Genomic DNA, 24,231 nt, shown 5'->3' on the forward strand with positions numbered 1-24,231 from the left:
TATAAAATACTTTTTTAATAAAAGGAAACCCTATCAATATCAAGTACCACCACTTCCATGAACTGCCTGAGATCAAACAAATAGATTTCTTTCCTTTTAGTCAATGCTTGTGGCATTCTGTTTGCAACTGTAATGGCAAGTGTCCTCAAAATACTGTGTGAGGCTCCATAGTGTTTCACAGGCTTCCAACAGGCATTTGATGCCAAATATATTTTAGAAAATTATTCAACTCTTTTTGAGTCTGTACTTTTCTTTGATTGCAGACAAATATAAATTTCCTTCATATAAAATAGCAAAAGAACTTTAAAGTCCTGAAATCATGACCAGGCATATAGTAAGTCCTCAATAAATATTAATTTTCTTATACAGCTACTAGTGATAAAAGTTAATCTCCTAATTACTTAATATGTCCTTATAAAATATAACTTTCTTTAGCACAAACATTCTAATTCTGATATTTCTATATACCTCTTGGTAATCTCCGTGCAAGTCCTTACAGAGTCGGCACTTAATAAAGTGCATTAAATTAAATTCCATTGCTTATTAACTATTATAAGAGTTAATGTTATAGATTTAGATGATTTCTTAAACAGATCTGTTTTCTTTGTGTTTTTTCCAACAGAATTTTACTGAAGTTAATTCAATCTCCAATTTTTAACCAGTATTAATGACATGAGATGATAGGAATGCTTGACCTGCAGGTTCTGAGGTCAACATTGTACATGAGAACTGCTGTTCATGGAAAAGTGCATGATTTTTCTGGAAAACAATTCCAGGAAATATACTGCTATATAGATTGGGTTATATCCATCCAGAATAGTATTGAATGTCTGCTATATCCATTGCTTTGTCCAAATTTAGATTATGAGTAATGGAGTCATACAAAGTTTACTAACAGGAAAAAGTAATTGTTTAGACAATGTTCCTCCTCATTGTATCAAAATATTTCACACATAATTACCAAGAGGAGATAGACTAAAGAAAGGTTAGCTTTGAAAGCATCCTTCAAACACTAAAATGCCCAAGAAAAATTCTGCAATATGACTTTAATTTGCTATTAAAAATGTATGCAGTATACATTGCATTATTCCACTTTTCTATTGTCTATTTAAATGGTGCTATGTATTTTTGCACTATAAAACACATGATATTCCAAAGAAATTTAGGAGGTTCAGTTCAGTTCAGTCGCTGAGTTGCGTCCGACTCTTTGCGACCCCATGAATTGCAGCACACCAGGCCTGTCCATCACCAACTCGTGGAATCACTCAAACTCACGTCCATTAAGTCGGTGATGCCATCCAGCCATCTCATCCTCTGGCGTCCCCTTCTCCTCTTGCCCCCAATCCCTCCCAGCATCAGAGTCTTTTCCAATGAATCAACTCTTCACATGAGATGGCCAAAGTACTGGAGTTTCAGCTTTAGCATCATTCCTTCCAAAGAACACCCAGGAGGTTACATGAGTGTAAAATCAGTGCAAAAATGGTCAGGTAGGGTAAATATTTTATTAAGTGGCAGAACCATTTAATGTGTTTTTATTACTGCTATATTTCTTCTATAAAGTTATTTTTAATTCTACAAAATAAGCTTTGATAAGTCAAAACTGAATATTATATATATCATCTCAGTGTTGAATTGAGATTAATGAGAAATATGAGAAATAGGCACCATGCTACCACAAACTGATGTCACAAATTAGTGAAACCCTAGTAAATGTGTATTTCATACATTGTCTCTGAAACGTGGATATAAATAATTTAAATGTGTATTAGGTCTAAAGTAAGTGAAATTTACGTTAAATTTATCCATACTTTCCTACCTTACTCTCCAAATATTTAAAATTCCCCTTTCCTCACTGAAGCCCAGAAAGTGTACTTGACAAACTGCATGCCAAAAATGTAAACCAAAGAGTGGCATGATGAATAAATCATTAATGGTGAAGTATTAACATGTGAGGAATTGGCAGAGTAGGAAGACCCTGAGCTCACCTCCTCCCATAGGTACACCAAAATTGCAACTATTTATAGGGCAACTGCTTCCCTGGTGGCTCAGATGGTAAAGCGTCTGCCTACAATGCAGGAGACTTGGGTTCGATCCCTGGGTAGGGAAAGATCCTGTGGAGAAGGCAACGACAACCCACACCAGTACTCTTGCCTGGAAAATCCCACGGATGGAGGAGCCTGGTAGGCCACAGTCAATGGGGTCGCAAAGAGTCAGACATGACTGAGTGACTTCACTCACTTCGGTTATTGATAAAGACTGAAATCGCTCAGAAAAAAAATCTACAACTAAAGATATAAAGAAGGAACCACACTGAGATGGGTAAGAGGGGTAGAGATGTGGTATAGTCAAGACCTATATTCCAGAAACAGGAGGAATTATAATTAAATAGAGAGTCCACAAGGACTGGGGGATCCAATACACACATCAGGATCCCCAGTCCAGTGGTCCTGTACTAGGAAGATGAGGCCTTAGAATGTTTGGCTTTGAAGGCCAGGAGTGCTTATTGCCTGGAGAATTTCATGGACAGAAGAGCCTCACAGGCTACACTCCATGGAGTCACAGAGAGTCAGACATGATTCAGCAACTAACATTTTCAAGGGGCTTCCCTGGTGGCACAGATAGGAAAGAATCTTCCTGAAGAGACTGGGATTTGATCTGCAGGAGACTGGGGTTCGATCCCTGGAACAGGAAGATTCCTTGAAGAAGGGAATGGCTACCCACTCCAGTATTCTCATCTGGAGAATTCCATGGATGAAGGAGCCTAGTGGGCTACAGTCCATGGGGATGCAAAGAATTAGACATGCCTGAGAGACAAATGTTTCTTAACTTTTTTCCAGTGCTTATTTTCAGTAGAGCCAGAGGGCTGCAGGAAATAGAGACTCACTCTTAAATGATGTACACAAAACCTCTGGGATTCAGGGAAGAAATAGTAATTTGAAAGGAGCCTGGGTAAGACCTATCTGCTTATCTTGGAAAGCCTCTCAGAGAGGCAGGGGGCAACTGGAGCTGACCCTAGGGACATAGATGCTGGCGGTAGTCACTTGGGGAACTTTTCCTACCTTGTGGACACTGATGCTGACAAGCACCGTTTTGGAATCCTTCCTGTAGCTCATTAGCACCAAGACTCAGCCCACCCACCCCTACCAGTGTCAGCAGCATTACTGAGAGGTCTTAAGCCAAGTAACTAGCCCAGTGAGGACACCACTGCACTAACCAGCAGGCAGACTGCCTTAAGAACCCCTGAGCCAAACAGCATCCCAAGACATGACCCTATCCTCCAGAGGGCCAGGGACCAGGCCTACAAACCACTGGGCCAGCACTAATCCAGGACCCTCTGGGCCCTAGCCCCACCCCCACCTGAGGGCCAACACATCAACAGCGGCACCCCTGGGTCCTGCAGTCAGAGACCCCAGTGGGTTGTACTAGCCTTTGGTCCAGTCTTATACAACATTGGGCTGGCATCAGTCCTAAGACCCCCAGTGCTTTGTCCCCACCCATCAGAGGGTGGGCACCTTTCCCAGGACAACCACCCACACAGACTACCTTGGCAGGTCAAGCTCAGTGATGAGCAGGCCAGCACAAGCCCAGAAACCCCTGGGCCCTGGCCTTCCCCACTAGCAAGCGAACATTAACTTTAAGACACCTTCCCTTAGCCAGTTACCCTGGGGTCTGGACCCACCAGCCAGTGGGCCAACACCATATTTGCAAACACTCAAGACTCAACTCTGCCTGACAGTGGGCTACTACTAGTCCCAGTACCTTTCTTTATCCACCACTGGGTGTGCACCAGTCCTGGAATCCTCTAAGCCATGTCTCCAGTCTCCAGTAGGACAACTCCAGCTCTAGGACATCTTGAGCCCCTCAGCCAGCGGTCCTGGGACCTGATTCCACTGGTGATTGCCAGTTCCAAGATGCCACCCCTCAGCCAGCCTTCCCAGAATGCAGCCCCATTCACCAAGAGGCCATCAATAGAGAACGGATAAGTAAGATGTGGAATATTACTCAGTCATAAAAAGGAATGAATTATTGCTATTTGTGGCAACATGGATATAGAGGGTGTTATGCTAAGTGAAATAAGTCAGACAGAGAACAACAATTACTATATGAATTCACTTGCAAGTGGAGTCTGAAAAAGCAAAATCAATGAACAAACATAATGAAACACAATCAGAGTTATAGGTAAATAGAATAGACAGGGATTTTCCAGAGGGGAGGGAGATAGGGAGACAGGAAAAATAAATGAGGGAGATTAAAAAATACATTCTTTCAGTTGCAAAGTAAAGGAGTAATGGGTATGGCATATAAATTGTGTGAAATACAGTCAATAATTATGTAATATCTTTGTATGGTGACATTTGTAATTAGACTTATTGTGGTGATTAGCTTGAAATTAGTAAATATTGAATCACTATGTTTTGTAACAGAAACTAACATAGTGTTGTAAGTCAGTTCTACTTCAAAACTAACAAACTTCCAGTTATAAGATAAGTAATTATTAAAGATAAAATGTACAACATTAACACTGCTGTATATTACATATGAAAGTCAAGAGAGTAAATCCTAAGAGTTATCATCAAAAGAATAAAAGGTTTTTTTTCTATTTCTCTTTAATGATCTAAATTTATTGTGGTAATCACTTCATGATATATGTAAGTTAAACCATTATGCTGTATGCATGCATGCTAAGTTACTTCAGTCATTTCTAACTGTGCGATCCTATGGAATGTATCCCACCAGGCTCCTCTGTCAACAGATTCTCCAGGCAAGAATTCTGGAGTGGGTTGCCATGCCCTCCTCCAGGGGATTTTCCCAACCCAGGGATCGAACCCGAGTCTCTTATGTCTCCTGCACTGGGAGACAGGTTCCTTACCATTAGCCTCAGCTGAGAAGGTCATTATGTTGTATAACTTAAACTTATACAGTGCTGTATGTTGATCATGTGTCAATAACACTGGAAGAAAAAAAAAGGGGGGGCTAGTGCAAGAGTTTCAATCATGACAGAGATGAAATAAGCTCACTACAGCCTATCTTTCCCCATGACTGCAACAAAAATCTTTGGGCAGAATTCGAAGAATGACTGGATTTACTCTGGAAAGTAAATAACACAAATGAAATGGGAGGAAAGTTAATCTTGAAGAAGAAAGATAAGACTTTCCTCATTTTTACCCCCCCCCTCTTTATCTCCTGGCTTTTACCTGAGAGTACAAGTAGAGATGAACAATAAAATTTTGGAGGAAAATTCTGTCTTCAAAGCAAAAGGACAGAGAGTGGATTGGAGGGAAGATCTCCTTTTATTGATTTTCTGTTTTATCCTTTCCCTGAGGAAGCTCCAGTCATCAAGCTGACCTGCTTCCATGGTGGGATAGCTAAATCTCAGGGTAAAAACATCCTTCTATTCAGAGAAAGTGAGAAAGTAACACCAATGGCCCAAAGAGTGTGTGGGAGATCACCATTATGTTGTCTCTTATTTCTCTCTCAACTTTACCTGAGAAGGGCACAGTGTTGCAACATTGTACAGTAGCCCAAATGGCTACATCATGAGAGAAATTTTGGTGAATGGGAAAAGGGGATCCCAGAGAACCAACAGAGTGGCTAGGAAACTGAGGAAATATAAGAAGGAAAAGGGGATTTTTAAATACTATACCTGAACTGACCAGAACCAGGCCCAGCTCATTTGGTGCACAATACAACAGATACCAGTAAACATGATCAAAGCTTTGAGAACTGAATTATTGTTCACACCAAGATGTAAGTCCTAGGTTAATCCCTGAATGAACAGTCAAAAGAAAGCAGCAGAGAGTTGACTTGGATACTCTCAAGCAACAGAGAGTAGACTTGAATACTCATAATGACTTTGAAAGCACTGCCTGCGAAAGGCAAATCAAAACTTCTGATCTGGACTTAACCATGTCAACTGTCTGCTAAAAAAAAAATAATAAGAAAAGTACACTTAATCATCAAAGAATTTTGATAGGGCTTGGATTTTTACAATATAATACTCAAGAAAAGCTATGACAAACTTAGACTGCATATTAAAGAGCAGAGACATTACTTTACTGACAAAGGTCCATCTAGTCAAAGCAATGGTTTTTCCAATAGTCATGTATGGATGTGAGAGTAGGACCATAAAAAAAGCTGAGCACTGAAGAATTGATGCTTTTGAACTGTGGTGTTGGAGAAGACTCTTGAGAGTCTCTTGGACAGCAAGGAGATCAAACCAGTCAATCCTAAAGGAACTCAGTCCTGAATATTCATTGGAAGGACTCATGCTGAAGCTCCAATACTTTGGCCACCTGATGTGAAGAACTGACTCATTGGAAAAGACCTTGAAGCTGAGAAACATCGAAGACAGGACGAGAAGGGGAAAACAGAGGATAAGATGGTTGGATGGCATCACTGGCTCAATGGACATGAGTTTGAGCAAGTTCCGGGAGTTAGTGATGGACAGGGAAGCCAGGTATGCTACAGTCCATGGGGTCACAGAGTTGGACAAGACTGAGTCACTGAACTGACTGTACAGGATATATTCCAAAAGCACTTACCATCGAAAGAACTGTGAAAATCTGGCCAATACCAGTGAAAAAATTATTAAAATGCCAATTCCAAGATGACCTGGACTTTGAAATTATCAGGAAAATACTTAAAGCAGTTTATCACTGTGTCCTGTGAACTAACGTTGATCACTCTCCAAGTTAATAAAAGTATAGAAATTTTTAGCAGAGAAATAGAAACTGTATTGTACAATAGGGTACCAATTAGAAATGTTATAAATGAAAAACACAATGTATATCATAAAAGATTCACTATATGGGCTCAGTAGCAGATACGGAAATTAAATAGGAAAGATTTGGTGAACTTAAAGTTAGATCAGTAGAAATTTTCCAATGTTAATAAAAGAAAAAAAAATGAACAAAAATCAGCAAAGCTCAAGCACATATGGGTCTTAACTAGAAGATCTGATAGTCATTTCATTAGCTCTCTAAAAAGAGTAGATAAAAGTTGGTACAGAGTGAAAAATAACTTGAAGAAATAATGATCTAAAAACTGACTCTTAAAATCTTAAAGGAGTTTTACCCTAATCTTCATTTCAGTCTGTTGCCCAAAGTCCAGTTTTTCCTTAGTGATGGAATTCAAGTATTGTTATCTGGCTGAAGTGAAGTCATCCTTCCTTGTTTCATTTGCACCAGATATGGCTAAATAACTGTGCTGGCCAATGAGTATAAGTAGACATGATTTGCATGACTTCTAGGAGATGTCTTTGCAACTACATGGTGTGTGTTTCTTCTTCCTTTTCTTTTTCTCTCTGCCTGAAATGTAAATCTTTTTGATCTGGTACTGAGTGCTTATTGACACAAAAATGAAAACAATTCTCAGCATCATGGACTGATAATTCAAGGACTGCTACATGGCAGAGAAAAAACTGTTTAAACTACTATCACTTAATTGTGAGTTATGGCACTCCACTCCAGTACTCTCGCCTGGAAAATCCCATGTATGGAGGAGCCTGGTAGGCTGCAGTCCATGGGGTCGCTAAGAGTCGGACACGACTGAGCGACTTCACTTTCACTTTTCACTTTCATGCATTGGAGAAGGAAATGGCAACCCGCTCCAGTGTTCTTGCCTGGAGAATCCCAGGGATGGTGGAGCCTGATGGGCTGCCATCATGGGGTCGCACAGAGTTGGACACAACTGAAGCGACTTAGCAGCAGCAGCAGTATAGTGGCTATTTGTTGTTACTATTGTTCATTCACTAAGTCACATCTGTATCTTTTGCCACCCCATGGACTATAGCCTGCCAGACTCCCCTGTCCATGGGATTCCCCAGGCAAGAATACTGGAGTGGGTTGTCATTTATTTATCCTAACTAACATAAGACCTTAGCCCAGTTACAATTCAGACATTCCCTTGGCACACTATCAAAAGTAGCTCTTCCCAAAATACTTTCTAACACATGATTTTACTTAATTGTCTTCATACAATCTATCACATCTCAATTATTTTAAATGTATTTACCTGCAGATTATTTTCTCTAAAGAGTATTTGGACTTTCTCAAGCACATATTTATACAAATCTTTCACTACTTTAAAAATATTGAAGCTTGAATAACTCAGTATTTTTTAAGGTTTTTCTTCCATGGAATTAATAATTTCCCAGCTTACTCTAATATCAAATCCAAAGCAATGATGGAGAATATCTAAAATTAAATATTTTTCAGTTATTTCATAATTAATGACAGCACATTTTAAATCTTAAAATCCAATGCTTAATTTATATGTTAACATTTGCTAAAAATAAAAGCATAAAGTAAAAAAAAAATCACAATATTTAACACTGAAAAGAGTAGACCAAATATTTGCATTTGCCATTTCTACAAAGCATAATGGACAACAGCTCATATTTTATTTAGTTCTCCAACAGATGGAAGGATGGAAGAAAATTAGTATCACTAAGTAAAAGGTGGGAGACATCCAAAATTAATAACAGAAAATATAAACAGTTTATTCTACGTCTTTCCCAAACTAAAAAGTAAAGCCTATATTTTATGAAAGAGTAAATTATTAAAATGGGTATACCTGGTGTAAATTAGCAATTTAAAGAGTCATTGTGCATGTTGAAAATTGTTTGAGATACTAGCTCTTTGTATTTCATTTCGATATTGATTTTTATCTAACTTTTAAATTTCAAGTTTAAAATTCAATTAGAACGTGACTTTGTTTTTGTTATTATAATGTTTTCTTTGTTGCTTTATTTTTTTGTCTGTTTTTACCCAGAGAAAGATATGTACCAGTTTGCCTCAATTATTAGCTTTACATGAAACAATTACTTGCTAACTCTAAACCCACCTCTTTATCTACTACTCACAAAAGTGTAGAGGAATGTTAAGTCTGTTAGAGTAATCATATTTTCTAGATAAACTCAAATCCTTCCTTGTGTACAAAATTGTTCTTTCAAACTTGAATATATTAATTATCCAGTTAAATATAGTAAGAAAATAATAATGAGCCATTTCATATAAAAGTGCAACACCAATACATTGGAATACCAATTTAGCATTAATAAAATAACTGTGTATTCCCCAGCGAGCATATTCTGACATAATTATTCTGAGTGGGAAGAGGAGACTGGCAATGAAAAGTAGATAGTTGTCCCAAGCATGACCTCAGTCGGCTGCATGAAAAGAAACACCAGACTATGTTGGACCAACAAATAGTATTAGCTGTTTCTCACATATCAAGAAGTCCAGAGGCTGGTGTCCAATAATGCCTAATTAATGTAATGGAGTCAGCCACATCCATAATTCCATGCCTCTGCTTCACTTCTCTTAGCTTATAATATTTATCCTTATATTTTTTTCCTCAAAATTTAGCTGAATCTACTGTAAAAATATGATTGTTCAACATTTCAGGCATCATGGCAGTATTTTAAGCAACAAGAAAAAGGGAAGTACGCAAGAAAGGGACACATTTTTTTCCTAGAATTATCCCAAAGAGCCAGTACTGTTTTTAAGGAAAGTGGGGGAAATCTGGCTGGTTACATTGCACACAAAACAACAATGAGATGTTATGAAGAAAAGAAAAGTTGTATCTCATCTAGGCAGCTGTATCATGACTATATTTTTCCAAAGTTCTTTGTCCTGCAAAGTGGGAAGTCAAGTAATTTGGGGAACACAGCCATACACAAGCTCTCTTCCTCTAAAACATGATACTAACAATTAAATGCATACACTCTAGCCTCCTATTCTTTTCCTAAGGTCAGTATCCAAAACATATAATTAGTTCATACAAATAAATAGCAGAAAACCAAATAACCCAATTCGCAAGGGAACAGAGTAGACATTTTGCCAAAGAAGACATGCAGATGTCTGACAGATACATGGAAAGGTAGTCAGTATCAGTAATCAGGAAAATGTAAATCAAAACCAAGCAAGATGTCACATCAAATGTGTTAAGAGGGTTATTATCAAAATGGAGGCAAATAGTGGCAAGGATATGGATAAAAGAGAAGTGCATTATGTTTGTGTGTGTGTGTGTGCACGCGTGTATGGTGGAATATTATTTGGCCATAAAAAGAGAATGAGATATTGTCATTTGCAACAACATTAATGAACCTAGAGGACATAATGCCAAATAAGATAAAATTGAGTTATACCTTCTGACTACAGAAAATTATCAGATTAGTGAGTGATAAAAATTAAAATACTGCTTATCCTTTAGAATTAACTCATTTATGGACATAAAAGTTATTTTGTCTATGGAAACAGAAATTAGCCTCATTCAAAGATGCCAAAAAAGAAAGTTTGATTCATATAATTTCCAATCCTTCATGTAGTATATGAGGTTGATAGTCAGGATTCCTAAAGCAAAGTATGATATTCTTAAGCAGGAAATTTAGGAAGAATAAAAGGGTGTTAGTTAACTGGTAGAAATTATTGCAAGATGTTGATTTCCTTGACTGACATTCCAATAAATGTTATCCTCAACATTCTTCCCTGACACAGCAGTTTCATGTTTTCCTGAATAGAGTAAGCCTGCCAGATCCCACAGTCTTTCTCACAGATACTTTTCACTTATACATAACTTGCTTCAAGGAGTAAACCTAGAGTTAGAACTGTTTTATAAAACAGTTCTGTCCTTTTACATGTAGTTGTCCAGTTTTCTCAGCACCATTTATTGAAAAGGCTGTCTTTGCCTCATTGCATATTCTTGCCTCCTTTGTCAAAAATAAGGTACCCATAGGTGTATGGATTCATTTCTGGGCTTTCTATCTTGTTCCATTGGTCTACATTTCTGTTTTTGTGTCAGTACCATACTGTCTTGATGACTGTAGCTTTGTAGTATAATCTGAAGTCAGGAAGCTTGATTCATCCAGCTCCATTCCTCTTTCTCAAGACGGCTTTGGCTATTTGGGGTCTTTTGTGTTTCCACATGAATTGTGAATTTTTTTGTTCTAGTTCTGTGAAAAAACGCCATTGGTAATTTGATACAAATTGCATTGAATCTGTAGATTGCATTTGGTACTATAGTCATTTTCACAATATTGATTATTCCTATCCAGAAACATGTAAGTCCAGAAACTATAAAACTCTTAGAGGAAAACATAGGGAGAACACTCAATGACATAAAGCAAAGCAAGATCCTCTATGACCCACCTTCTACAGTGAAGGAAATAAAAGCAAAAGTAAACAAGTGGGACCTGATTAAACTTAAAAGATTTTGCACAGCAAAGGAAACTATAACCAAAGTGAAAAGACAACCTTCAGAATGGGAGAAAAGAATAGCAAATGAAACAACTGACAAAGGATTAATTTGCAAAATATACAAGCAGCTCATACAACTCAATACCAGAAAAACAAACAACCCAATCAAAAAGTGGGAAAAAGACCTAAACAGACATTTCTCCAAAGAAGATTACAGATCCTAACAAACACATGAAAAGATGCTCAGCATCACTATTAGAGAAATTCAAATCAAAACTACAATGAGATATCACCTCACACCAGTCAGAATGGCCCTCATCAAAAAGTCTTAAACAATAAATTCTGGAAAGGGTGTGGAGAAAAGGGAACACTCTTGCACTGTTGGTGGAAATGTAAATTGATACATCCACTATGGAAATTCCTTTAAAAACTAGGAATAAAACCATCATATGACCCAGCAATCCCACTCCTAGGCATAAACCCTGAGGAAACCAAAATTGAAAGAAACACATGTATCCTATTATTCATTGCAGCATTGTTTACAATAACTAGAACACGGAAGCAACCTAGATGTCCATCGACAGATGAATGGATAAAGAAGCTATGGTATATATACATAATGGGATATTCCTCAGCTGTAAAAAGGAACATGTTTGAGTCAGTTCTAATGAGGTGAATGAACCTAGAACCTATTACGCAGAGTGAAGTGAGTCAGAAAGACAAAGTTAAATAGTGTATTCTAACACATATACAGAATCTAGAAAAATGGTACTGAAGAATTTATCTACAGGGCAAAAATGGAGAAGCGGACATAGAGAATAGACTTATGGACATGGAAAGAGGGGAGGAGAGGGTGAGACGTATGGGAAGAGTAACAGGGAAACTTACATTACCATATGTAAAATAGATAGCCAACGGGAATTTGCTGTATGGCTCAGGAAACTCAAACAGGGATTCTGTATCAACCTAGAGGGGTGGGATGGGGAGGAAGATGGGAGGGAGTTTCAAAAGGGAGGGGATATATGTATACCTATAGCTGATTCATGTTGAGGCTTGACAGAAAGCAGCAAAATTCTGTAAAGCAATTTTCCTTCAATAAAAAAAAAAATTTTTTTTTAAAAAAGCTCTATCCAATAAGAATTGTGGAGATTAATGAGACCATTATCTCTCACATGCAGTTACCCTTTAGACAAAAAGTTAACCATCTGCTATAAAAGGAACAGAAATTGAGACACATGGAAAGGAGTGAAAGAAGAGAAAGTAGCTGAGTTCTACAATGACAGAGGACTAGAGATGGAATTGGAGAAGGCAATGGCACCCCACTCTAGTACTCTTGCCTGGAAATTCCATGGACAGAGGAGCCTGGTGGGCTGCAGTCCATGGGGTTGCTAAGAGTCGGACATGACTGAGCGACTTCCCTTTCACTTTTCACTTTCGTGGATTGGAGAAGGAAATGGCAACCCATTCCAGTGTTCTTGCCTGGAGAATCTCAGGGACAGGGGAGCCTGGTGGGCTGCCATCTATGGGGTCGCACAGAGTCGGACACGACTGAAGCGACTTAGCTGCAGCAGCAGCAGCAGCAGAGATGGAATCAAAGGGTACAGGCTTCTGAAGGAAGCACTGCTAACTTTCATAGTTCAGTCACCTGAGTTGCCAACAGATGCTTAACATAAAGTTCTAAGCAACATTATGCTTGGCTGAGATGCCTGTCTTCTTTACTTCTCCTTGTAATCTCATATGAAACCCCATTTATTATGGTTACCGAGCAATGTAGTAGGTGATTCAGTGATTCATAGATTCCATGTTCAGATATATGCTGTTGCTGATTAAAGAGTTTCTGAAACAACTGAAATGTAATCGTAGTCATGAGAAAGTAACCCCTGAGAACAATAATTGAAAAGGGGTTTTTAGCTTTAAAAAATAACTCAGATAAGTTAAATTATACTCCTTGATGAAGATGATCACAGAAGGCTAACAATCTGTATCATGCCTGTAAAATGGAACCCAATGTTAGCCTTCCTCTAGTGCATCCAGGGAACAGACTTTTTGGTGCATTTACAAAAGATACCAGCCAATAGATACCATAGTATGAAGGAAGAAACATATGTGGTGTCTATGTAATTTATAAATAAAAGAGGTAAGAAACTGTCAATTAATGTAAATAATAAATTATTTTAGTTGATACAGCTTTAGCACATATTTTAATAGATGGAAGATTGGGCACATGTCAAAATTCTCAAGATTCTTTTCTAATAGTTATTTTCACACATTTTGAATTGATTGTCTATTTTTCAAGACTTGCTATTGGATTTGTACTTAATATTGTATCAATAAAAGATATTGATTACATCACAAAACTGTGTTTATTTACATTCATAGGATATGCCTCTATTTTACAAAATCTGGATTAAAGTCCCTTGGTAGTGTTTTTTAATTTTTCTTTTAATAACACATACCACCTTTCTTGTTTTGTTTTGTTTTCTGAGATGTTATACATATGACATTTCTCCTGTGAGTAGAAACTCTTCACTTATACTTTTTAGCTGAATTTTGGTTTCTATATAACTGTATTAACCATCAAATGCACAAATTTCTTTTTGTTTTCTATGTTTTCAGATGATTAACTTTACTTAGGAGTACAAAATATCATCAAAAGAATATTGCTTTCTCCTTTAAAATATTTATATTACTTGATATTCTCTGTGAACTAATTGCATTAATTCATACTTCCAGAGCAATTTTAAATAATAGTGATGATAGTACCCCCTTTTTCTTGATCTTGACTTCAGATGGAAGATTTCAACCTGACTCTTGCTGTAAGACACTTTTTGTCATTTCAGTTAATTCAGTCACTCAGTCCTGTCCGACTCTTTGCAACCCCATGGACTGCAGCACACCAGGTTTCCCTGTCCATGACCAACTTCTAGAGCTTTCTTGAACTCATGTCCGTTGAGTTGGTGGTGCCATCCAACCATCTTATCCTCTGTCATCGTCTTCTCCTCTTGCCTTCAATCTTTTCCAGCATCAGGGTCTTTTCCAATGAGTCAGTTCTTTGCATCAGGAGGCCAAAGTATTGGAGCTTCATTTTCAGCATCAGTTCTTCCAATGAATATTCAAGACTCATTTCCTTTATGATTGATCTCCTTACAGTCTAAGGGACTCTCAACAGTCTTCTCCAACACCACAGTTCAAAAGAATCAATTCTTCCATGCTCAGCTTTCTTTATGGTCCAACTCGCACATCCATACATGACTGCTGGAAAAATCATAGCTTCAACTAGACAGACCTCTGTCTGCAAAGTAATGTCTCTTCGTTTTAATATGTTGTCTAGGTTGGTCATAGCTTTTCTTCCAAGGAGCCATGTCTAAATTTCATGGCTGCAGTCACCATCTGCAGTGATTTTGGAGCCCTAAAAAGTAAAGTCTCTCACTATTTCCAACATTTCCCCTTCTATTTGCCATGAAGTCATGGGACTATGCCATGGTATTGGTTTTCTGAATGTTGAGCTTTAAGCCAGCTTTTTCACTCTCCTCTTTCACTTTCATCAAGAGACTCTTTAGTTCCTCTTCACTTTCTACCATCAGGATGGTGTCATCTACATATCTGAGGTTATTGATATTTCTCCCACAGTCTTGATTCTTGCTTGTGCCTTATCCAGCCCAATATTTTGAATGGTGTACACTGCATATAAGTTAAATAAGCAGGGTGACAATATGCAATCTTGATGTACTCCTTTCCCAATTTGGAGCCAGTCTATTGTTCCATGTCTGGTTCTGTCACTTCTTGACCTGCATACAGATTTCTCAGGAGGCAGGTAAGTGAAGTGAAAGTTGCTCAGTCGTGTCTGACTCTTGGCAACACCATGGACTATAGAGTCCTGGGAGTTCTCCAGGCCAGAATACTGGAATGGATCACCTTTCCCTTCTCCAGGGGATCTTCCCAACCCAGGGATTGAACCCAGGTCTCTAGCATTGCAGATGGACTCTTTATTAGCTGAAGCCACAGGAGGCAGGCAAGGTGGGCTGGTATCTCCATCTCTTGAAGAATTTTCCACAAGTTGTTGTGATCCATACAGTCAAAGGGGTTAGTGTAGTCAATGAAGCAGAAGTAGATACTTTTATGGAATTCTCTTGCTTTTTCTATGATCTAACAGATGTTCACAATTTGATCTCTGGTTCCTCTGTTCTTTCTAAATCCAGCTTGAACATCTGAAAGTTCTCAGTTCATGCACTGTGTGTCATATTACAAGGGAAACCACCAAGTTTACTTTTAAGACTTACTGAATAATCGTATATTGATTTTAAACTTTATCAAGTATCTTATCAACATTTATAGAAATTATTATTTTATTTCTTTTCATATTGATGTGCTGACTTCTATGTTAGATTTTCTAGGCTTGAACTACTACATTTCTGTTCTGGGTATCAATCTCATTTCTTCATGTTAATATTGTTTAGAACTTATTTACAAATATCTTCTAAAAGAGAGAGTCCTTCCTTCCTTAATCCTGTGTCCATAAAATTGTCTGTCTGTACAAGGTTCTGCTTTTTAAAGTTTGTATAAGGTTAATATACAATATGTTTAATTCCAGTGTAACTGTCAAACATATTCATTTCTTCTTAGTAATGAATTTGCTTAATTTTTTAAATCTCCTCTGAATCAAATTGAATATATATTTATATGTATATATATATATTCTTTTTTTCACAGTAAGTCATGTATTTCATAGCTTGTATTTACTGACTTGGACTTAAAAATTTTGATCTCTTAAATCTAGTAAAATACTATCATTTTGTATATTCATCAATAAATTAATAAATGCTATCTAAATTAGTTGACTATTAGTTTCTTTTCTTTTTCTAAGATGGTATCTTCATGCTATTTAATGTCTCTAATAAGAACGTCTTAAAATCTGGAGACATTTCATTCACTGTACTCATATTCTAAGAAATCCTGGTAAATTGAATATATAAGTGATATTTTCATGCATGTTCAGTCTCTAGGTTATGTCTCTTTGCAACCATGGGCAGGTTGCAGGCCCATCAGGCTCTTTTGTTCATGGGATTTCCCAGGCAAATATACTCAAGTGGGTTGCCATTTCCTTCCCCAGGGGATCTATTAGACCCAGGTATTTAACTTGCGTCTCCTGGGTTGGCCGGTGGATTCTGTACCACTTGAGCCACCTGTAAGTCTATATAACCACTGTGAAATCTAAAATATGACAAAAATCAACATCAACTTGTCTACAAAACAAAAACAAACTACAGACATAGAGAACAGATTTGTTGTTGTCAAGGGTCAAAGAGGTGGGAGATAAGGAGTTTGGGATTAGCAGATACAAACATATAAAATGGACAAAAAAGAAGGTCCTATTGTATAGCACAAAGAAATAAACTCAATATCCTGTAAGAAATAATAATGTAAAAGAATATGAAAAAGAATGTATATATGTATGTGTGTAACTGAATCACTTTGCTGTATGTACAGAAGAAATTAACACAACATTGAAAGTCAACTATACTTCAGTTTTAAAGAGATAGAGGGGGAAAAAAAGAATTATATAACTGTTTATGCATTTCTTTCAATCCCTGTTGAAATCCCTGGTTTACCTCTACTCAGCCAACATAAAAGATTGTAAGATTTGTAAGTCTTAGAAAAATGTATTGGCTTCCTACCCTCAAACTCAATAACATTGTAACCACGGGCAAATTGCTAAACTTCTTTGTCCCTTATTTTTTTTCACCTTTAAAACAAGGTAACAATGTACTGCCTGCCTTGTAGTTTTGTTAATAGATTTGGTACATAATCTGTGCCAAAAAAGAATGAACCAAAAACCTGTGCTTTAAGAACTACATTGTACTTTATATAGATTTATTTTATGTGTGTAAACTTAACTGTCCTTGAGTTAACTTTTATAGCAAAATTCACATTTATATTTATAAAAAAGGTTTAAATAAAAATTTTAAAATCTAACCTGAAACATCGAGTATAAGATATATAGATGTATATTATACTTGTATTACTTCATATATTTTATCTACTACCTTATTATCATTTGAGATTGTTTGGTCAGTATCCCCTATGAATATTCATTTTTTTTCTTTTTAAAGTCTCTGTTTGAAAAACAATAACTATCAAGCCTTTCCTGTATCCTTTTCTCTGAATAAACATTTTATCTTTGTTCCAAGGCAGTGTTCATTACCACATCAATAAGCTTGTTTGGTTTACTTTCTATCTTAATATGACTAATGGTCCACTGTTTATATATTTTCCTGTTGCTTTTACTAACTATTCTGCTTGCCAATTGTGCTCTGTTTGAAGTGTACATATCTTCCATCTGCTGTAACATTTTGTACCCATGTCCCAGCTGTACTAATTCTATTAATTGCATACTATTTATTGAACTTTATTACCCAGAATTAATCTTAAGCATTAAAGAAATGAGAACTATTTATGAACATAATTGCTCTGGATTCAATATTTTGTTGTTAAGAGTTCAATTTTAAGAAAAAATATTTGTGCTTTTAGTTTTCTTTGAATTGTGATTCCTAAATTAATCTAAATAAACTATTTGATCCATTAATCTTGCCAAGAAATATGCCTTTTTGTAAGAAAATTAAACTATCCTTTCAATCTTTTTGAAAACTAAAAAGAGTGAGTTGATAATTTCAAAGTGGTTTATATAGATTCCAGGGAAAGCATAGTCCAGAATTCATAGATAAGAACTTTAATTTACTATCTACTTCTTAATACCTCTAATAGTATTGAACATGTTATTAAACCTGTCTCAATTTTATACTTTGTAAATTTTAAATTGTTTTTTAAAAATTCACATAGAGCATCTTAAATAACACTAAATTTAAATAAACTAACATGTAAGAAATTTCTTACACAATGCCTAAAATTGTTTTTCCTTGTAACATATGGAAGTTAGACTGTATGCCATTAGGTCCTTTTCTCTAATAAGCATTTCTGGTTTGGGAATAAATTTTAAATTTTATAATAAGAATATGAATTTATAAGATACATCTATCTTTTTGATACCTATGCACTAGCTATCGTGTCTCCCCAACAATATTATTTTCCAGAGGCCCTTCTTTGTAATTTCTTCCAGGGTTAAGTGACCAGGTCTCAGAGCATAAGTAATATTGAGGGTAAATTTTGGACTGAAAGGGACAGAACCTATGATATTTCTGATCCAGTTGTACAAAGTTATCTCTTCATCTTCCACAAACAATTGCTTTCTTAGAAGTTTGTATTTGAACCCAGACCCGGATTTGAATTCTTCTGTTCAGTTGCTAAGGCTTTTCTGACTCTTTGCGACCCCATGGACTGCAGCACATCAGGCTTCCCAAATCTTCACTGTCTCCTGGAGTTTTCTCAAACTCGTGTCCATTGAATCAGTGATACCATGCAACCATCTCATCCTCTGTTGCCCCTTCTCCTGCTGTTTTCAATCATTCCCAACATCAGGGTCTTTTCCAATAAATCAGCTCTTTGCATCAGGTGGCCAAAGTATTGGAACTTCAGCTTCAGCATGAGTTCTTCCAATGAATATTCAGGGTGATTTCCTTTAGGATGGACTGGTTGGATCTCCTTGCAGTCCAAGGGACTCTCAAAAGTCTTTTCCAATGACACAGTTCAAAGGCATCAACTCTTCATTCCTCTGCCTTCTTTATGGTCCAAATCTCATATCAGCACATGACTACTGGAAAAACCATAGCTTTGACTAAATGGACCTTTGTTGGGAAAGTATTGTCTCTGTTTTGTAATACACTGTGTAGCTTTCTCATAGCTTCCTTCCAAGGAGCAAGCATCTTTTAATTTTGTGGCTGCAGTTACTGTCTACAGTGATTTTGGAGCCAAAGAAAATAAAATCTACCACTGTTTCTCCTTTTCCCCCATCTGTTTGTCATGATGTGATGAGAACAGATACCATGATCTTAGTTTTTTGAATGTTGAGTTTTAAGCTAGCTTTTTCACTCTCCTCTTTCACCCTCATCAAGAGGCTTTTTAGTTCCTCTTTGCTTTCTGCCATTAGACTGGTATCCTTATGCATATCTGAGATTGCTGATATTGCCCCAGCAATCTTGATTCCAGCTTGTGATTCATCCAGTATGGCATTTAGCATGATGTACACTGCATCATCGGAGAAGGCAATGGCACCCCACTCCAGTACTCTTGCCTGGAAAATTCCATGGATGGAGGAGCCTGGAGGGCTGCAGTCCATTGGGTCTCTAAGAGTCCGACACGACTGAGCGACTTCACTTTCACTTTTCACTTTCATGCATTGGAGAAGGAAATAGCAACCCACTCCAGTGTTCCTGCCTGGAGAATCCCAGGGATGGGGGAGCCTGGTGGGCTGCTGTCTATGGGGTCACACAGAGTCAGACACGACTGAAGTGACTTAGCAGTAGCAGTACACTGCATCATGTTAAATAAACAGGGTGACAATATACAGGCTGATGTACTCCTTTCCCAATTTTCAACCAGTACACTGTTTCATTTCTGACTCTGTAGCTTCTTGACCTGCATACAAGTTTCTCAGGAGGCAGATAAGGTGGTCTGGTATTTCCATCTCTTTAAGAAATTCCAACAGTTTGTTGCAATCCACAGTCAAAGGTTTTAGTGTAGACAATAAAGCAGAAGCAGATGTTTTTCTGAAATTCTCTTGCTTTTCCTATGATGCAACAGATGTTGGAAATTTTATTTTTGGTTCCTCTGCCTTTTCTAAATTCAGCTTGCACATCTGGAAGTTCTCAGTTCACATACTATTTAAGCTTAGCTTGAAGGATTTGAGCATCGCCTTGCTAGCATGTAAAATGAGCAAAGTTGTATAGTAGTTTGAACATTCTTTGGTATTGCTTTTCTTTGGGATTGGAATGAAAGTTGACATTTTCCAGTCCTGTGGCCACTGCTGAGTTATCCAAATTTTCTGGCATATCGAGTGCTGCACTTTCACAGTATCATCTTTTAGGATTTGAAATAGCTTAGCTGGAATTCTATCACTTCCACTAGCTTTGTTTATAGTATACTTCCTAAGGCCCACTTGACTTCACATTCCAGGACGTCTGGCTCTAGGTGAATGACCATACTGCTGAAAGGTTGTTGCTAAACTGAGAAAGATGCTGAGATGCTTGGCCTTCAGAGGAGAAGAATTCAATCCAGGGCCAGAGACGAAGCTTGATCACTCAGAGCTTTTGTGTAATAAAGTTTTATTAGAGTATAAAAATGATAGAAAAAGCTTCTGACAGACTTCAGAAGGGGGCAGAAAGATTGCCCAGTTGGCTAGTGTTAGCAATGGAGAACTATCAATAACCTCAGATATGCAGATGACACCACCCTTATGGCAGAAAGTGAAAAGGAACTAAAAAGCCTCTTGATGAAAGTGGAAGTGGAGAGTGAAAAAGTTGGCTTAAAGCTCAACATTCAGAAAACTAAGATCATGGGATCCAGTCCCATCACTTCATGGGAAATAGATGAGCAAACAGTGGAAACAGTGTCAGACTTTATTTTTCCGGGCTCCAAAATCACTGCAGATGGTGACTGCAGCCATGATATTAAAAGCCGCTTACTCCTTGGAAGGAAAGTTATGACCAACCTATATAGCATATTGAAAAGCAGAGACATTACTTTGCCAACAAAGGTTCATCTAGTCAAGGCTATGGTTTTTCCTGTGGTCATGTATGGATGTGAGAGTTGGACTGTGAAGAAGGCTGAGCACCGAAGAATTGATGCTTTTGAACTGTGGTGTTGGAGAAGACTCTTGAGAGTCCCTTGGACTGCAAGGAGATCCAACCAGTCCATTCTGAAGGAGATCAGCCCTGGGATTTCTTTGGAAGGAATGATGCTAAAGCTGAAACTCCAGTACTTTGGGCACCTCGTGTGAAGAGTTGACTCATTGGAAAAGACTCTGATGTTGGGAGGGATTGGGGGCAAGAGGAGAAGGTGATGACAGAGGATGAGATGGCTAGATGGCATCATTGACTCGATGGAAGTGAGTCTGAGTGAACTCCGGGAGTTGGTGATGGACAGGGAGGCCTGGCGTGCTGCGATTCATGGGGTCACAAAGAGTCAGACACGACTGAGCGACTGATCTGATCTGATCTATATACTTTTTAATTATTACAATGAATCAAAATAATGTCTGGAGGTTGTAAAGATCTTACTAGACCCATTTCCATAATTTACATCTTAAAATAACAGGATTAGCCAGAAGGTTTTCAGGAAGGAGAAACTGTCCTCAAACAGGATACATTGTTGTTATATAATCTTAGTACAGAGTTTAAACTGAGTTGTTTGCTGTGTAATCATCAGTTCAAGGCTTAAAGATAAAAACCTTTTATGTGACTAAGACTAAGGAATGTAGAGGGAAAAAAAGTTTGTCCTTTCCTCCTCCTGGACAATTCCAGACACCTGTCTCCTCCTCAGAACCTCAGACCCCTCTATCCTTGGGGACCCTCGAACTTCTTATCAACCTGCCTAGGAATTGACTCGCTCACTATCGTGGTTATCTGGGTCATTAAGACCTTTTTTTATATAGCTCTTTTATGTATTCTTGCCACCTCTTCCTAATCTCATCTGCTTCTGTTAGGTCCTTGCCATTTCTGTGCTTTATTGTGTCCAGTTTTTACAGGAAAAGTTTCCTTGGTATCTCCAATTTTATTGAAGAGTTCTCTAGTTTCCCATTCTATTGTTTTCCTCTTTTTGTGTGTGTGTGCACTGTTCACTTAAGAATGCTTTCTTATCTCTCCTTGCAGTTCTCTGGAACTCTACATTCAGTTGGGTGTATCTTTCACTTCTCTTTTGCCTTTTGCTTCTCTTCTTTTCTCAGCTACTTTTAAGGCCTCCTCAGATGACCGATTTGCTTTCTTGTTTCTCTTTTTGTTTGGAGTGATTTTGGCCACTGCCTCCAGTACAATGTTATGAACTTCTGTCCATAGTTCTTCAGGCATGTTATATATCCAGTCTAATCCCTTCAATCTGTTCATCACCTCCACTGTATAATCATCAGGGATTTGATTTAGGTCATACCTGAATGGCCTAGTGGTTTTCCCTACTTTCTTCACTTTAAGTCTGAATTTTGCAGAAAGGAGTTCATGATCTGAGCTACAGTCAACTCCCAATCTTGTTTATGTTGCCTGTGTAGTGTCTCCATCTTTGACTGCAAAGAACATAATCAGTTTGATTTTAGTATTAGCCATCTGATGATGTCCATGTGTAGAGTCATCTCCTGTGCTGTTGGAAGAGGGTGTTTGCTATGACCAGTGTGTTCTCTTGACAAAACTCTGTTAGCCTTTGCCCTGCTTCATTTTGTACTCCAAGGCCAAACTTGCTTGTTATTCCAGGTGTTTCTTGACTTCCTACTTTTGCATTCCATCTCCTATGATGAAAAAGACTTCTTTTCATGTTAGTTCTAGAACATCTTCATAGAACCATGCAACTTCAGCTTCTTCAACATTATTGGTTGGAGCATAAACTTGGATTACTCTGATATTGAATGGTTTGCCTTGGAAATGAACAGAGGTCAGTTTTGAGGTTCCACTCAAGGACTGCATTTTGAACTCCTGTTGACTGTGAGGACTACTCCATGTCTTCTAAGGGATTCTTGCCAACAATAGTAGATGTAACGGTCATTTGAATTAAATTCACCCATTCCCATCCATTTTAGTTCACTGATTCCTAAAATGTCAGTGTTCACTCTTGCCATCTCCTTCCTGACCACATTCAATTTACCTTGATTCATGGACCTAACATTCAAGGTTCCTATGAAATATTGCTCTTTATAGTATTGGACTTACTTTCACCACCAGACACATCCACAACTGAGCACCATTTCCACTTTGGTCCAGCCTCTTCATTCTTTCTGGAGCTATTTCTCTGTTTTTGCATATTAGACATCTACTGACCTGGAGGATTCATCTTCTAGTGTCATATCTTTTTTGCCTTTTCATACTCTTCATGGGGTTCTTGAAGATCTACTTATTGTTTTAGCAATCTTGGGAAATCACTTAAGTGCTCTGAAATATTATCTTTTCTAAAAAGGAAATAATATACTACCTCATCCACTAACTTCCAAACTCCTACAAGAATCATATATAGTAATGTTCTGAACTTTGTATATTAAAAAAAGTCAAGAAAATATTAATCATAGTTATTTAATGCATTTTGAATTACTTGTTAAATATGGAAAACAAAGAAGAGCCTAGTCATGGTGATTATCCCTCTCTGGTGAGGGTACTTAGAGATAAATTAAACTGATAGTCTGGGCCACATTATTTATAAGATGCCAGTATAGTCAGAGAATGAGGCAGGAAATTTGTCCTTTAGGCTAGAAGTTAAGGAGGGAGGCTCCACATAGTGTGACCTCAAAGGCCCTTTAAAGCTCTTGAAACATGTTGCCCCCATGCACGTGTTCAACCAGACTCTGAGAACTCCTACTGTAGGAGAGCATGGTAGTCAGTAGTTAGATTTTAAAGGGTGGTTAATGTTCAGTCTCTGATGAGTTTGGGCAACTCAATCACTAAAGCTTTATTAGAAATTATTAGAAGGAATATTTTGAGAGCTACCAGCCCATTAAGTTAAAGACAGCAAAAATTCACATGATATACCCCCTCAAAAAAACCTTTTATTCAAACCCCTATTCAGTTTCTTTTGCTTCATTTTTCTTACTCATCTTTACCTAGAAGTGGGGGGAATAAACTTAGCCAGAAAAAAAAAAAATACACAAGTCTAAGCCACAGACATTACTGAAGCTTCAGGCATGCATATTACAAAATATTAGAAACATCATAAAGCTGAAGCACAGGGTGCTGGGTACCAGCATACTCCCCAGTTCAGGGGGCATAGAAATCTTCCTCCTGTAACTTAAGCAAAATTATAATGGAGCTTAATTTATTCAAAATATAATTTAACACTCACAAAAGTAACAAAAGACTGGACAATAAGGTTGAAAAAATGAGTAGGAAAAAATGATTGGAAACAGGAACCACAGCAAATGCAGTTAAATCCCACTGTTTTCACAGAAGATGTT

Source organism: Bos taurus, chromosome 12 (assembly GCF_002263795.3).
Source record: "Bos taurus isolate L1 Dominette 01449 registration number 42190680 breed Hereford chromosome 12, ARS-UCD2.0, whole genome shotgun sequence".
Taxonomy (NCBI): domain Eukaryota; kingdom Metazoa; phylum Chordata; class Mammalia; order Artiodactyla; family Bovidae; genus Bos; species Bos taurus.